Genomic DNA, 17852 nt, shown 5'->3' on the forward strand with positions numbered 1-17852 from the left:
AATATGCCGCATTCCTGCCCTTTCCCCATGGGGCGCGCAGCAAGATGACTTGCTGCGCCGCGCCAAAGTTTCATAAATGTGCTCATTAGTCCTTTGTTGTTCTCCTTTATGTAGTCTGTCCAGTTAGTCTCCTATAGGCATCGCCGGTTTCTGTCCAGCATTCCGATCCGCGTCCGATTCAACTTTCGCTAGTCTTCAGCTTCTGTCCTGTCCTTCTCCTTCTGGGTTTTAGCCTCATTTCTGTTAGCTAAACCCCGCCTCCAGAATGTCCTATTCTCTCCCTGTAGTCTGGCTCACCAGGTGTTCAGACAGGAGCTGCATTTTTTACTTTAACTATTATCAGTATGTTTAGGACAAGTTGTGACTCAGTTCCTTATGTTTACCTATTCCTATGTTGTACACCGACTTTCGGTTTTACTCTATGTATACATCATGTTTTGCTGTGTGCATTTACATCTTATTAAATAGGCTCAATATTATTGTGAATCTTGGAATGTCAACATTCTAAAATAAAAGAAACTGCATAGCATTTAAAATAAAATGACAAACAGGCAGTGCTGAGGCCTGAGGCAAGCAATGAGTTGCCAAGCACATGCCCTGATACTAGTCAGGAACCAACCCAAAACAGTGAGCGTGCCAAATTGTAAACTTGTATTAACAGCATACACATTGGCAGTACACCACTAGACAAGCCTGAGCAGGTAACAAAAACAAAAAATCATGAATGTCTAGTGTGAAAAATCAACTACCTAGGACAAAGCTTGACGCCTATTGGGTCCCTTTGAAAAAGCAAACAACACTATATTCTAAGAAAATGCAAAACAGATCTTTCACTCAAGCATCATTAATATATGTGATATGGTCTCACCTTCCAAACAAATAAAAAAAACACCAACTTTAAAGTAGCTAATTAAAGGTTTGCCAAACTAAAAGTACTCAGCTGGACCCACAATGGTATATCCACCCCTTATGAGAAGACATCCTGTAAAATGGTTTGGTTTGGTTTGGTTTGGTTTGTAAAAGAACAAGTGCTAGAGCACAAAGCTCTGCTCAGAAGGCAGCGACTAGTGCTATTAAAAGGCATATGTTGGGAATACCAAAGCTGAGTAGTCTTTAATGCACTTTATTCATCTTTAATCCACTACAAGACACTCCCTTCCCCTTTATCTCACTCTCGCAAGTTCCTGCTTTCTCCCTTTGTGCCGGTCATTCTATATTTCTCTTCCTCCGTTTTTCCACTTTGGGTGTTTTTCCCTTCCCCCAAGAATGAGTGCTGCTGGGCCCCAGTGGCAACCACTGGCTCAAATTAAGCCCTGATGCGGGGGCACTTAAAGCAAGATATACCATGGAGGCCTGGGGGTACTACAGGCAGAGGGAAACGTGGGCGGAAGTCTGAGGAAGATGTGTGCTGAAGGCCAAATGAAAATGTGCACTGCGCGAAAAGGGAGGGCATGATAAAGATTACATGGAGGTGTGCTCAAGTTTGAGTGACATGCCTTTAGAACATGTCTGCTGAAGGTTTAAAAGGGTGTGTGCATTTGGTTGAGGGAGAAGCGAGCTGAAGGTTGAGTGTGTGCACATGTGGACACTTGAGGAAGATGTGTGCAGAGGTATCTGATGAGGGTTTCATGTGAAGTGGGCTGTAGCTTGAAAAATGTCTGCTGAAGCCTGAATGTAACGTGCCTGAGTGACTGTGTGTGGGTATATTGAGAAGTTTGCCAAATATGTAAAAAAAAAGTTTGAAGTGTGTGTATGGAGGGTTCTTAAGAGTGTGTTGTGAAGCCTGAGTGAGGTGTATACTGAGTAGAATAGTGATGGGTGCTGAAAGTTGAGTGGGATGTGTGTTATATGTTGTGTGGTTGAAGGGGACGTGTGCTGAAGCTTACATTGAGGTGCATGAATAAGGCTGAGTGTTAGACCTGACATCATTGGCTTGAGTCCCTCCTCCATTTTTTCTGTTTGCCTCCACTGTTTTACGATGTTTTGCTGGTATATGCTTTGGGCGCGGTGTCACTGCTGATCAGTGCCACAGCGCAAGTGCTCCCTATGTTAAATTAATGTATCTATTGTATCCATGTTTGGTTTATTTGGTTTACTGTCAGTCCCTAGTCTAGTGCACCAGGAGTGCCGGAGCTTGTAAATACAAATGCCGCTCGTGGGCTTGCAGCACGTGTTGTGCCACCCACAGGAGCGGCCTCTTAAAAGAATGTCTACGGGTCGGTCATTGCGAGACCCACGTGCAGCCTAGTGCTGTCACGCAGGCTGCGCAAGTATACCTACCTGCCAGCCCCTCAAACCTTCCCTTGACTTCATGTTAGTCACCCCTATGGTAAGCCCACGGGCAGGGTGCATTGTAAGTATAAGGTAGGACACGCCTGACCAAGTTGGCATGTCCTAATAGTGAATTACCGCCATCTTCGTTCTTCACTATTGCGAGGTAGCCTGCTCTCCATTGATTAGAATGGGCCGCCGGGATTATTAATGCTATGATCCTAGCTGCCTCGGGGAGCATGGTGCAATGTCGAGTTTGGTATCCCTGAACTCGGGGTTTAATTACGCATCCGTTGGTGTGGATGGTTTTTGGACTCTGGGTTTGAAAATAGCACTTTTAGAAAGTGTCTATTTTCTTGTCTAACCATTTCTGGTTTCTGCTGGTCTTGCGTGTGTGTGACAGGAGCTGGGTGGCTCCACAGGTCTGGATGAGTCAGTGTGGGACGAGTGGGACATTTGCGTTGAGAGTAGGGGGAGAGTAGTTGTTGATAGCCTGCCCTGCCTGATACAATGCTGGCTCCACCTCCTGCCAGGAGGCCGATAGCTCTGCTCCTGCCAGTGTCAATGCTGGCTCCACCTCTGGCTGGGCGTCTGAGGACCCAGCCCTACTCAGTGAATAAGCCAGGTGCTTCTGCCTGGCTCCACCCACAACAGACCCAGGATGTTGGGAAAGTCCCCGGCATGGACAAAGGGATCAAAGCCGAAAAGGGGTATAAGAGAAGGACCCCTGAACTAAGAAATCAGATCACTTCTGACAAGGAACCCTGTAACCAAGGACAAGAGGCCTGCTGATCTAAGGACTTGCCTACCCCTTCTGCCAGTGTGCTGTTTGCTGGGGGGAATCCTGCAGTGCTTCTTTATTTTTGCCAAGGAACCAGGAGAGAGGAACTGTGTTTGTACTCTCACGCTTGCTAAGAAAATCTCCAAGGACTGGAAGAGTGCCAGTCTCCTGCTGAAGTCACAGGGCTAAAGGACTTCATCTGCTAAAGTGCTATTTGCTGGAATCGTGAATCCAGCACCTCTGAAAGAACCAGCAATCTCGACGCCGACGGACGTCGCCGAATCCAGCTCGACGCAGTGGGTAACGGCCCCAGTGTCCCGCTTCCTCGACGACCGGCCGCCGGGCCCGACCGACGCCAGCAGCAACGCCAGTGAGTGGGAGTACGGCTCTAGCTCCAGAGGACCTCGTGTCTGCACCGCTGCTGATCGCATCAACTGTGTGCCCCCTCGACGCCGTGAGCGCTGCTCACTCTGTGCAACCGCATCATCGACGACGCCTGCTGAGGCCTGATCGACACCGAAGACGCGACACCGGATTGCTCGACGCCGCTGATAATCGTGTGCTTCATTTTCCTAAAGGTACTGTGTTGTTGGGGGTCCGTGTGACTCCGGGCTCGACGTAGCGCTCCTCGCGGTCGACGCCGAACCTTTGGATTAACTTTGCCCCGACGTTGTGTAGCCCCCGTGTGGGTTACCCTGTTGCTAAGAACTGTATTGCCAAGAAGAAGATTTACTTTGATACTAAAGACTTTTGTGCTAAAGAAGAAACTACCTTTGAACTATCCTTTTTCCCTTCCCAGAGTATTTATTACGATGGTGTACAGTTTTGTCGTTATTTGGTCTTGTGCTAAGCCTTATATAAAAATACTTATTTTTATAATACTACTGTGTCGTGTCCATTTGTAGTGTAATCACTGGATTACTGTACGTGGTCATAATTGCTTAACACACAGCCTCTGAGATAAGCCTGTTCTGCTCTGCCAAGCTACCAAGGGGGTGAGCAGGGGTTATCGACGGGTGTGATCCCCTTGCCCTGACTAGAAAAGGTGTGTCCCTATTTGTCAGAAGTGTATACCTCTGCCAACTAGAGACAGCCAGTTCTAACATTGGATGCAGCGGTGAGGATTTGGACCTTGCATTTATGACCCATGTGCAGTGATTAGTGTACGCTACATAGTGAAAGCAGACCATAACGCAGTCACAATCTAATTTGGAAGGATCCTATTTTTGTCCTCCGCTTTTCTGAAGCTTGATTTTTTGAACACTGCCAGTTTTGACCATGAGTGACAACGAAGTCACTGCCCCTGTTGTTGTTGTTGAAGTGGAGGAATTCGACAGAGCGAAGATAAACGACTACGGCTTGAAGAAACTAAAATCCTTCTGCAAGCAGTTTAAAGTTCCTACCAAAGGCCTCTCGTTGAAGGAGGAATATCTCAAAGCTTTGGAGGCCTGGTTGGAATCCAGAGATCCCACTGATCCGGTGGTGGTACCGCCAGTGGAAGGGGATGAGGAGGCGCCAGCGAATGGGCCTGAGTCCTCTCCCGGAAGCAGTGTTTCCTCCAAAGGTCTTTCCCCTGAAGAACGAGAAGAAAGGGCGAAGGAGCGAGCATACAACATGGAAATGGCAAGGCTAAAGATAAATGGGCAGTTGGAGTTAAAAAATGCAAGAGGTAGAAGGGAAGCTGATTTGGAGACCAAAAGGTTAGATTTTGAAAGAGAGAAGTTAGCTTTGGAGCGTGAAGCCAGGTTGAGGGAGCTGGATATCCAAGCTAAGAAGTTAGAATTGAATCCCTCTGGTGGCAGCATTCCATCTGGGCCTGCAGAAAGTAAGTTTTACTTTCCCAAAGATGTGATAAAGGATTATCATAGAAACGAAGATATTGGTCAGTGGTTTAAAGCATATGAGTTAGCATTGTTGGCCCACCAGGTCCCTGAGAAGAATTGGGGAGCGGGGTTGTGGGGTCGCTTTGTGAATGAGGGGAGAGATACCCTGTTAGACATGCCTGTTGCGGATAGGATGTTGTATGCTCATATGAAAGATGCTTTAATGTTGCGATATGGCTTAACCCCCGAGAAGTACAGACAAGCTTTTAGAGAATGTAAGAAGTTGCCTGGTACGACGTGGGTTGAATATGTGTCTTATTTTTGCAGAGCCATGGATGGTTGGGTAAAGGGCAGCAAAGTGGAAAGTTATGAAGCTCTTTATGATTTTTTTGCTTGGGAGCACTTGTCGAATAACTGTTTTCCAGAGCTGCGCCAGCACCTGATTGATAGCAAGATATCTAACCCTAGAAAACTTGCTGAGGAGGCGGACCGCTGGGTCAGTACCAGGGTCCACAAGGGTCCAGTGGGAGACTCAGCCAAAGGTGGGCAGGGTCCCCAGCAGAAGAGTGGGGGGGACAAGGGTAAACAGAAGGAGTCTCAGAAAGGGCCCCAAAGTAATCCCCAAGGGAACCAAGGGAAAGGTTCCCAGCCTCCCCCTGAGAAGAAGCCAGGGGCCCCGACGGGTAAACCTGTTCATAGGGGCCCCCTAACCTGCTACGGTTGTGGGCAGGTGGGACACCGGTTTAATGACCCCCAGTGTCCCAAGAAGGATTCGAATGCACCGCCGCGTGCACCCCCCCCGTCAGTTGGCGAGTGTAGCCCTGGGAGGGGAGGAGATGGTTGTCCATGGTGGGAGGGGTCCCGCAGAAATGTCCCTGGTCTCGCTAGGAGACATGCAAATGGTCCCTCCACCCCCTCTGCCTAGTAACACTAGTAAATATAGGCAGTGGGTGACCATTAATGGCCATAGAGTGGAAGCTCTCAGAGACACAGGAGCGAGTGTGACAGCTGTCAAGTGTCACTTAGTGTCCAGAGAGCAGGTGGTTCCCCACACATTCTACCATGTGATAGCTGCTGACAACTCCCAGAAAGAGTGTGAGGTAGCTCAGGTTTCCTTTGAATGGGGGGGAGTTTCAGGTACTCTTCAGGTTGCTGTGAGGCCCGCCATGCCTGTCGATTGTCTCCTGGGCAATGATTTAGAAGACTCCCCTTGGGCGAAGGTGGAGAGAGAGGCGCACTTGAAAATGTTGGGCGTGCCAGAGTGGGTGTGTGCAACCACACGTTCGATGACAGCAAGTAAGGGTGTTGATGGGGTCCCGGAGCCTGAAAGTACAGCCCAGGACCCAGCTGTGAAGAGAAGAGGCAGGAGGCGCGGGAAACCGGCCCCCGTAGTTCCCGTGGTCCAGGAGGAGGTAGACCCCGAGGGGGATGCCCTGGAGCCCACAGGGGAACAAATTGCCGAACTGGGAGATCTGCCCGAGCTGACCCATTGGCAGCAGGACGGTGGTCCCTCCAGGGAGGAATTCTGTGCGGAACAGAAGGAGTGCCCTTCTCTTGTGGGCATGAGGCAGCAGGCCTCAGCCCAATCCTCAGGTGATCAGTCAGGGTCACATTTTGTGTACTGGGAGAACGACCTCCTGTATAGCGAGCCTAAGGCTGCTGAGCCTGGGTCAGCCCGTGTGCTGGTGGTACCCCAGCGCTTCAGAGCCTTCCTACTGGGTTTGGCTCATGACGTTCCGTTAGCTGGACATCCGGGGCAGGACAAGACCTATGACAGGCTTGTCACCCATTTTTATTGGCCTCAGATGCGAAGGGATGTAGACATCCATTGCAAGACTTGTCACACTTGCCAGGCAAGTGGGAAAAGCGGAAGGAAGCAGAAGGCTCCCCTCCAACCTTTTCCGGTGGTCAGTACCCCCTTTGACCGGGTGGGTATTGACATTGTTGGGCCCCTGGACCCCAAGACAGCCCTGGGCAACAGGTTCATCCTGGTCTTGGTGGACCATGCCACACGGTACCCGGAAGCCATCCCTCTCCGAACAGTGGCGGCCCCCGTGGTGGGACGGGCACTGATGGGTGTTTTCTCCCGGATGGGGTTCCCCAGAGAGGTGGTGTCAGACCGAGGACCAACTTCATTTCGAACTATATGAAGTCTCTGTGGAAGGAGTGTGGGGTAACCTACAAGTTCACCACTCCTTACCACCCTCAAGGAAATGGGCTGGTTGAGAGATTCAACCGGACCCTGAAAGGCATGATCATGGGTCTTGAAGAACCAATGAGGCGGAAATGGGACGTCCTCTTGCCATGCCTGCTGTTTGCTTACCGAGAGGTGCCGCAAAAGTCTCTAGGGTTCAGCCCCTTTGAGCTTTTGTACGGTCACCCGGTAAGAGGGCCTTTGAGTCTGGTCAAGGAAGGCTGGGAGCAATCTCCCAGGAAACCTCCCCAGGATGTATACAGCTACATGCTGGCCTTTCGGAACCAGACTCGGCGCTTCAGAGAACTTGCTCAGGCAAATCTGGAGGCCAGCCAGGAGGAGATGAAGCGATGGTACGACCGGAATGCCACTCTGGTAGAGCTTCAGCCTGGTCAGGAAGTGTGGGTCATGTCCCCTGTGGAACCTTGTGCGCTCAAGGACAGGTGGACTGGACCGTTTAAGGTTGTGGAGAAAAAGAGCGATGTCACCTACTTGGTGGACTTGAAATCTCCCAGGGACCCCTTGCGGGTCCTGCATGTCAACCGTTTGAAGCCCCACTTAGAGAGGTCCGAAGTGGGCATGCTCCTAGCTACAGATGCTGGAACGGAGGAGGAGAGTGAGCCTCTTCCTGACCTCCTGTGTGCTTAAGAGCAAGACGGGTCAGTGGATGGTGTGGTCCTCTCTGACACACTGACCCTTGAGCAGAAACAGGATTGTCGCCACCTGTTGGGACAATTCCCGGATCTGTTTTCCTTGGTTCCGGGTGTCACTCATTGGTGTGTCCATGACGTTGACACCGGAGACAGCCCTCCTGTGAAGCACAAGGCTTACAGGGTGACTGACAAGGTTCGAGCATACATTAAGGAGGAGGTCTCCAAGATGTTTGCGTTAGGGGTGGTTGAGTCCTCTAGCAGTCCTTGGGCCAGCCCAGTGGTCTTGGTCCCGAAGGCTGCAGCGCCTGGTGCTTCACCAGAACTCCGGTTCTGCGTGGATTACCGAGGACTCAATTCGGTCACGAAGACTGACGCGCACCCCATCCCCAGAGCTGATGAGCTCATAGATCGGTTGGGGGCTGCCCGGTACCTTAGTACGTTTGATCTAACGTCTGGGTACTGGCAGATCGCCTTGACTGATGGGGCAAAGGAGAGGTCCGCATTCTCCACACCAGATGGGCTATACCAGTTCCGGGTGATGCCCTTTGGGATGAAGAATGCCCCTGCCACCTTCCAGAGGTTGGTCAACCAGGTCTTGGCTGGACTGGAGGATTTCAGTGCCGCCTACCTGGACAACATCGCAGTGTTCAGCGCCAGCTGGGAGGAACACTTGCGCCACCACCAGGAAGTGTTGTTGGCCCTGCGCGGAGCAGGCCTCACAATCAAAGCCAGTAAGTGCCAGATTGGGCAGGGTTCGGTGGTGTACTTGGGGCACCAAGTAGGGAGCGGCAAGGTTGCCCCCCTGCAACCCAAGATTGATACCATCCTGGCTTGGGCGCCGCCCAAAACCCAAACGCAGGTGAGAGCCTTCTTAGGACTCACGGGTTATTACAGGAGGTTTGTCAAGGATTACGGTAACATTGTGCACCCCTTGACTTCGCTGACTTCCAGGAAGCAGCCACGAAACGTGATCTGGACTGATGCCTGTCAAACGGCCTTTGACACCCTGAAAACTGCAATGTGCACAGCACCTATACTACAGGCACCCGACTTTTCAAAAGAATTTATTGTCCAGACGGACGCTTCAGAGCATGGCGTGGGGCTGTTCTAGCTCAGGTGAACGAAGAGGGCCGAGACTTGCCTGTAGCCTTCATCAGTAGGAGGTTACTTCCCAGGGAAACGAGGTGGAGTGCGATAGAGAGAGAAGCATTTGCTGTGGTCTGGGCGCTGAAGAAGCTAAGACCCTACCTGTTTGGGACTCACTTCCGGGTTCAGACAGACCACAGGTCCCTCAGATGGTTGATGCAGATGAGGGGTGAGAATCCGAAACTGTTGAGGTGGTCCATTTCCCTACAGGGGATGGACTTTACAGTGGAACACCGCCCTGGTACCGATCACGCCAATGCTGATGGTCTGTCCAGATTTTTCCGCCTTAGTGATAAGGACTCCCTAGGTCAAGGGTAGTTCTCCCCACATTTCAGCTGGAGGGGACACGTGTTAGACCTGACATCATTGGCTTGAGTCCCTCCTCCATTTTTTCTGTTTGCCTCCACTGTTTTACGATGTTTTGCTGGTATATGCTTTGGGCGCGGTGTCACTGCTGATCAGTGCCACAGCGCAAGTGCTCCCTATGTTAAATTAATGTATCTATTGTATCCATGTTTGGCTTATTTGGTTTACTGTCAGTCCCTAGTCTAGTGCACCAGGAGTGCCGGGGCTTGTAAATACAAATGCCGCTCGTGGGCTTGCAGCACGTGTTGTGCCACCCACAGGAGCGGCCTCGTAAAAGAATGTCTACGGGTCGGTCATTGCGAGACCCACGTGCAGCCTAGTGCTGTCACGCAGGCTGCGCAAGTATACCTACCTGCCAGCCCCTCAAACCTTCCCTTGACTTCATGTTAGTCACCCCTATGGTAGGCCCGCGGGCAGGGTGCATTGTAAGTATAAGGTAGGACACGCCTGACCAAGTTAGCATGTCCTAATAGTGAATTACCGCCATCTTCGTTCTTCACTATTGCGAGGTAGCCTGCTCTCCATTGATTAGAATGGGCCGCCGGGATTATTAATGCTATGATCCTAGCTGGCTCGGGGAGCATGGTGCAATGTCGAGTTTGGTATCCCTTAACTCGGGGTTTAATTACGCACCCTTTGGTGTGGATGGTTTTTTTGGACTCTGGGTTTGAAAATAGCACTTTTAGAAAGTGTCTATTTTCTTGTCTAACCATTTCTGGTTTCTGCTGGTCTTGCGTGTGTGTGACAGGAGCTGGGTGGCTCCACAGGTCTGGATGAGTCAGTGTGGGATGAGTGGGACATTTGCGTTGAGAGTAGGGGGAGAGTAGTTGTTGATAGCCTGCCCTGCCTGATACAATGCTGGCTCCACCTCCTGCCAGGAGGCCGATAGCTCTGCTCCTGCCAGTGTCAATGCTGGCTCCACCTCCTGCTGGGCGTCTGAGGACCCAGCCCTACTCAGTGAATAAGCCAGGTGCTTCTGCCTGGCTCCACCCACAACAGACCCAGGATGTTGGGAAAGTCCCCGGCATGGACAAAGGGATCAAAGCCGAAAAGGGGTATAAGAGAAGGACCCCTGAACTAAGAAATCAGATCACTTCTGACAAGGAACCCTGTAACCAAGGACAAGAGGCCTGCTGATCTAAGGACTTGCCTACCCCTTCTGCCAGTGTGCTGTTTGCTGGGGGGAATCCTGCAGTGCTTCTTTATTTTTGCCAAGGAACCAGGAGAGAGGAACTGTGTGTGTACTCTCACGCTTGCTAAGAAAATCTCCAAGGACTGGAAGAGTGCCAGTCTCCTGCTGAAGTCACAGGGCTAAAGGACTTCATCTGCTAAAGTGCTATTTGCTGGAATCGTGAATCCAGCACCTCTGAAAGAACCAGCAATCTCGACGCCGACGGACGTCGCCGAATCCAGCTCGACGCAGTGGGTAACGGCCCCAGTGTCCCGCTTCCTCGACGACCGGCCGCCGGGCCCGACCGACGCCAGCAGCAACGCCAGTGAGTGGGAGTACGGCTCTAGCTCCAGAGGACCTCGTGTCTGCACCGCTGCTGATCGCATCAACTGTGTGCCCCCTCAACGCCGTGAGCGCTGCTCACTCTGTGCAACCGCATCATCGACGACGCCTGCTGAGGCCTCATCGACACCGAAGACGCGACGCCGGATTGCTCGACGCCGCTGATCATCGTGTGCTTCATTTTCCTAAAGGTACTGTGTTGTTGGGGGTCCGTGTAACTCCGGGCTCGACGTAGCGCTCCTCGCGGTCGACGCCGAACCTTTGGATTAACTTTGCCTCGACGTCGTGTAGCTCTCGTGTGGGTTACCCTGTTGCTAAGAACTGTATTGCCAAGAAGAAGATTTACTTTGATACTAAAGACTTTTGTGCTAAAGAAGAAACTACCTTTGAACTATCCTTTTTCCCTTCCCAGAGTATTTAATACGATTGTGTACAGTTTTGTCGTTATTTGGTCTTGTGCTAAGCCTTATATAAAAATACTTATTTTTATAATACTACTGTGTCGTGTCCATTTGTAGTGTAATCACTGGATTACTGTACGTGGTCATAATTGCTTAACACACAGCCTCTGAGATAAGCCTGTTCTGCTCTGCCAAGCTACCAAGGGGGTGAGCAGGGGTTATCGACGGGTGTGATCCCCTTGCCCTGACTAGAAAAGGTGTGTCCCTATTTGTCAGAAGTGTATACCTCTGCCAACTAGAGACAGCCGGTTCTAACACTGAGGTACATGTGTGCTGAAGGTTGGTGTAAGTGTGTGTTAGAGGTGGAGGGATATAAATACTGTTTCAGGTAACTGCATGCGATAAACTTGTGTCAAAGCTTGCAGAAGCCTGATTGATGTGTGGCTGATAAATGTTATTTGGGTGTGTGCTGAGTCTTGAGTGACATGTGTCCTATGGGTTTGAGGATTATGTGTGCTGAAGCATAGGTAAAGCATGAGCTTAAAGGAGGGTGTTTGCTCATGGTTCAGGTAGATGGGTGCTGAAGGTTAAATGGAGATGAACAGATCATTGAGGGAAATGTTGGATAAAGGTTGGGGGAGACGTATGCTGAAGCTTCAGTGATCTTTGTATTCACCGTTTATGATGAAGGCTTAGCTATATTTATATTCATGCTAAAGATTAATGATCAATGCTGAGTTGCATGTATGTTGGTAGTGAAATTAGATATTTGCTGAGGTAAGTAGAGATATCTGCTGATGGTTAAGTGTGTCTGTGGGCTGATGTCTGAGGGAGGTGTTTTCTGAAAGCTCAGGGAGAAGGCAGTTGTTTGCTAAATGCATAAGGACATATGTTTTACATCTGTGCTATGAATGCAGTTGAGAGGTTACCGGAGGACTTATGTGGGCCTAAGAGAAGTGATTCATCGTGCTGTCAGGCAATGTGCTTTGGGACACCTGGCACAACACATAGCTGAGCACCTCCACTGCAAGAATCTCCATAGTGTCTCTGCACTCACTACTGTTATCAGGGGGTGTTCCTCAAGCTCTTTGGAGCTCAGGACACGAATGACGGCAGTGGGATTGAGGTAACCATAGTTGAGAGAAAATGTCAAAGACTGGCTTCCTCTACGTTTACCAGGATATCCAAAATATGTGCAGGCCATTAAACTTGTTTCTTGTTTTGGGAGTCTTATCTGAGAGGGAGAGGGTGAGTTGCATGTAGTATGTGGAGGAGATGATGTTGATGTAGTGTGCACGGAAGACATTGACCACAGGTATCATGGATGTGTGGAAGAGGGTGGGGCTGAGAAATTAACCTTTAGGCACGCCACAGATGAGTTTGCAGGCATCCTAGAAATAAGGTGCCAGGCAGACAGCTTGCATTCTATCCTTTAAGAAGGAGCAGATCCATTGGAGAGTGGGTCCTTGGATGCCAATCTCGAGCAGGCACTTGATGAGAATGGAGTGTAAGACAGTGTCAAATGCTGCAGAGATGTGCAAGAGAATGAGGGCTGCCATGTCTCCTTTGTCAAGGTTCATGCAGATGTTGTTTGTGGTAGTGATATTTCTGTATTGTGGTTGGACCTGAATCCGGACTGTTTGCCATTGAAGAGCTGGTGGTTACTAAGGTGGTTGGTGAGGCGGCAGCTGATTAGCTTCTCTAGGACCTTGGCCGGCTATATTGACAGCAAGATGGGTCAGTAGTTGGAGAGCATGGCTGGGTCAGCCAGAGGGTTCTTCAGCAGGGGTATGCCAGTGGCATGTTTCCAGATGTATAGGAATGTGGCTGAGTTGAAGGAGGCATGAAGGATGAGTGTTAATAGTTTGCTGATCTGTAGGAGTCCTTTGGTGAAGGTGTGGTGGGGGTAATTGTCAGATGGGGACCCAAGTGGATAGTTTTCATGGTAGCCACGATTTTGCCAGTGGTGAAGGGAGGCTACAGGGTCAGGGGCCAGGCTCGTTCTGTGGCCATGATGAGAAGTTCAGCTGCCTTCATCCACTTGGTCACCCACAATACCATACATACACACACAAAAAACAATTATTGAAGGCGAAGTGTTGGTTTTAAGACAAACCTATTGGCATTGTGACTGATTCTTTTTAGTTTTTATAGTTCAATTAATGTGTGCCCCTCCCCACCATCAACTGCTTTGGCTGTTTCCTTTTATTTTGTCTCAGCACACCAGTTTTGCGCCCTCCTCTCTTCTGCCTTGAAACTCCACTTACAGTTTTAATAGTAAAGAAAATAAACTTCTGCTACTCCATTTTCTTTTCCTATTATTTCCTTCTCTTAATTTGTACCATTCAGGAATTGTTGAAAGTTATAGCTATTTTCCAAATGTTGCATTTCCTTATTCAGATAGTCATGGTTTCATAAACGTGATATTTAAATTTGGCTTTTCAACAGTTTTACAATACAAGATAAGGAATTACCATTTTTTATTGGCAAAGATTACATTGTGCCTTTAAAATATATGTTCAGGTATTGTATAACGAGTTCACTATTTACTGACAATCCGTTGCACCACGATCGCCTCTTCCTTGTCTCAATCCTGATTACTAAAACGGTTTGCTAAGCTCAGAAGATAAACACAGTGTGGACCAAGCATATGTTTACCCCTGTAGAAACAAGCAAATAAATGGTCGAAACAGATTACATTATCAGGCATGGTGGGGATTTTAGGGTAAATAGGAAAATGCCTTATCATTCCTCTTCCTCAACATAGTCCTTACTTCTATTTGAATTTAACAATTAGTAAAATGGGTTGACCATAGAACAAAGAAGCGTTGGCAAAGTTAGTAGATCTGCCCTTAGCAAGTTGAAGCATTTTTTAAAAGGTTTATTTCAAGCATATGTCACAAAAATTAAGATAAAAAAAGGAAAGAATGCCCCTGCCTAAACATGGGTGCCATGTGCTAACTATAAAAAAAAGTCAATTAAAAAATAAATTAACCATCACATATAACTTTAATAGAACTGTAGCGGTACTTCCTAACAGACAGATATACTGAGAAAATGTATTTAAACCTTTGGGGAAAGTTTAAAAGCATGACCCTATATAGTTGCTAAAAGCAAGCTAATGTTCCATGAAGGAGTAGGTACCTGCCTAGTGGTATCAACCATCTCAAAATTATGGAGAATCAAGCGCACATGTTGATCAACGCTGTTCATATGACCCCAAAAATCTCAAAATTGTATCAGGGCTGTAACTTGAGCCCTCAAGTAAGACACATTAGCTCCACCCTAAAAAGAATTTGCAGAAAGAGAATAACTGCCAATAAATTATATTTCAAAAGGGAATAGCAGTAACCGTCCAACAGATCAGAGCAGTAGCCCAGCGTGAAGTATTATACTGCGGATAAGCTAGTGCAAAACGCCTAGAAAAAAACATATTTTCTAAACACCTGCTTGCTGTCTCAGCTTACATATCTAGAACTGTAGGCGTCTTACCAGAAAGGATCGGCATAAAAGAGGCCATTGCACAGGAAACTGAACTTGAAGAATACTCTACCCCAGTTCCGCTGACAACTGTCGCCCACCTCATCTGAGATCGACAGATACTAATTTCGTTTTAAATTCCTCAGTTTCACTCTTACAGTTTAGTAACGTGTAGTTGTTTTTACTTTATTTACGTGTCTGTGGAAATATTTTGGTGCATCCAGGCTAGCGTCCTGACACTCCGCACGTCAATACTTATGTTGTCATATCTGGATACATTCCTCTGCACTCTCATGCAGTCTAGCTCAGAATCGCTTATTGTTTATCTTATCAATCATTTATTAATCGATTTTTTTTATTTATCAACATTTGGTTCTTGAATTGATCTCGCGATGATTCAAAGTCGAGGAAGGACCTACTTCCCACAAAAATGACATACAAAATGGAGAGGAGAGGAAGAGTTATGTTGGGAGTGGACATAAATGATTCTGCTGAATTTTGACATTAGTTGCAAAGGTGTCACTTATTACTGGCACTCACTTTCTAGGTAGTAAGGACTGAGAGGCAGAAGGGGGTCGAAGAGGTAAAGGTGAACTAGGTCCAGGTTGTGTTGACAGGTCAAAATGAATGCATCAGTGCCTGGGTTGCAAGGTATGGTTAAGCAAGGACACTGAACAACTCCAGTAATTAGACTATGTCTTAGGATGCTGGCATGTATTCAATGATTGGTTGTACCATGTTTGCGTTATTTAAAAGAAGTATTGTATTGTATTGTAATTGCATTTATATAGCGCTTACTACCCCTGACGAGGAGTCGAATCACTTTTTCGGCAAGTAGCACGCTACTCCGGGACCCATAGAGGATTAGTGTTGAATTAGTACAGAGAAACATGCAAGTACATTTTAAGTGGTGGATAGGATAGTCAGTTATTCGGATTTGGAATGAGAGCAGAAGGATAGAGGAGGACAAAGGTTTGTATTTATATAGCACTTGTTACCCCTGATGGGATGCTGACGCACGCTATTCAGGAAGGATTAGTGGTGAATTAATATGGTGAAATATGAAGCCATTTCAGTGGTGGATATTAGTCGGTTATTAGGAGCGAGAAGTATAGCAGCGGGATAAAAGGGGAAGAAAGGTTTGCATTCATATAGCACTTGCTACCCCTGATGGGTGTTGAAGCGTTTTTCTGGCGAGTAGTATGCCTCTTCGGAACCCATATAGGATTAGTGGTGAATTAGTATAGTTGAATATGGAATTTGAAGCACATTGAAGGCTTGTTGGATTGCAGGTGTAAATACGCCTAGCATCCACCAGTGGTGTAACAAAAGCACCCGCATTCCCTGCGGTGCGAGGGGTGCCCTCTAACTCCGGGGGCCCCCTCTGGCACTGGCAGGTCCCTAAACTGAGAGCTCTGGACAAGGTTCAGATCGTGGGGGGGCTTGCATGCACTTTGAAAGGGGGGGCTCAAGTTTCGTTACGCCACTGGCATCCACCTCATATTTGTAAGCAACGTTTTCAATAATGTATATGGCAACACAGTTATTGGACTCTTTGGCTGAGAAATTGAACCAGCATTGTAAGTTTGATGTTTTTGTGCTTATATTTGTCTTATATCATAATAGCAGATAAACGTAATATTTTTTTTAAGCGTGTTGCTAAAGAAGTATGTATAGCAAACATTATTAAGATATAGTTATTTTTTCAACACTACTAATTGTCTTACATTTAGGTGTCTGTGTGGTGTTTGCGAGGGATGTTATGTGTTCTTATATATTTTCAGGTTATGTTGTCAGAAACAAATTAAAAGAAAAGACAGCAGGGATTTTTAGTAAATGCCATTCCTCTCACGAGAACCGCCTTTGTTTGAACAAAAAATACCTCAAGCTGCAGTAGACAAAAGTTTAACAAGAAAGATGAAGAAAGATGAAAAAAACCAACGCGACGAGCAACAATTACCGAGAGTCGTTCACTAACGGTTCACTCATAGTTAGCCAAACGATTTATAAAAACGTCACTCAGCATATTACAAAATCTAAATGAATGGTGCAGTCCGCATAACATTTACACGTGCCTACATGTTGCGCGTTGCAAAGGCGCGTGCAAAGCAACTTTTTCTGCACGTTACCTTCTTAGAGAGCTTAACATTGTAACTGTGATACAAATACAAATTAAACACTCACATGCACTACATACCAAACCAAATCGCGTCCAAGATATTTTCTCCGCAGACTTCTCGGGGTATATTCAGGTCTTGCTGGAGCTGTGTTCCTTTTCCGAGAGGCAGGAAGCCTCGGGGCGGGCTGGGAAGAGGAACGTAATATGATCCTCCCAGCTGGGTGTAAAACTTTCCTGCCAGTCTGATAAAATGTTCTGCGAAGGAGTAATTATCTCCCAGTGATGCAGCGCGGGGCTCGGCCCTGCTGATAGGTGAACGAGGGGTTTCCTGTTTACAATTCCACTCACCACCGAAGATGCATGCGTCTGCGGGGGCGTGCCCCTGCCTTGTGCACTCAGTACAGCCACGGATCTGCTTGTGCACGCCTGCCCTCGTCTAATGCACAGTGCCAAGTGCAAAGAACGCACACGTGCTCTCGCCTTTTGTACAACGGGTGGTTCAGCTGCTCAATCTAGCAAACATTGGGAGGGAGGGGTGAGGGGGGGTGAGCAGACACCAAACCAAATTGAGAGTGTGCAAAAGGCCGCTTTTATTGAAACAGGTGCATATTTACAACAATACAAACCTGGCAACCGCCTAACAAAACTAGTCCTCACTAAATAAGATGTTACCTTACAACCCCAAACGTCAGGCCCGCCCCTAACACGTCACAAACCCCGCCCCCACCCAGCACAACATAATTACAATTCAAACAATACCAAAACCTGATAATCATTTACATATCATCCCAACCCACCGCCAAACATCACATTGCAAAATTTACCCACCAACAACGTACATTGCCCAAAACCTTGTAACCACCCCACGAAACAACTATTTAAACTTTACAGCCATAGCCCAACTTTATCAAAACCCAACAACCTTCATGTCCCAGCTGACCAAGAACGCCCAAATTCCGCACGGCACCTGTTCCAAGCGACAATGAACAACATTCTGAGTTACCCCATATCCACCTGTTCCGACAAAAGAACCCAAAATTATGAATATAAATAAATAAATAACGCAAATGGAGAAATAAATAAAAACCTGAAAGAATTAGAGAGC

General features: G+C 47.8%; 1 protein-coding gene across 2 annotated transcripts in view; it reads right to left on the minus strand.

Moving 5' to 3' along the window:
• The window catches only part of TFPI (tissue factor pathway inhibitor), a 249456-nt gene extending 232252 nt beyond the window's left edge, over nucleotides 1–17204 (minus strand). The window contains exon 1 of one of the 2 annotated variants that reach the window (XM_086955454.1): nucleotides 16826–17204. The gene's annotated coding sequence lies outside the window, so the exon portion shown is untranslated. Of the gene's footprint in view, nucleotides 1–16812 lie in introns of both variants that reach the window. The other variant, XM_086955455.1, reaches the window with a different exon arrangement.
• Nucleotides 17205–17852: the final 648 nt, after the last annotated feature.

The sequence above is a fragment of the Lissotriton vulgaris genome, chromosome 2_1 (genome assembly GCF_964263255.1).
Source record: "Lissotriton vulgaris chromosome 2_1, aLisVul1.2, whole genome shotgun sequence".
Lineage (NCBI taxonomy): Eukaryota > Metazoa > Chordata > Amphibia > Caudata > Salamandridae > Lissotriton > Lissotriton vulgaris.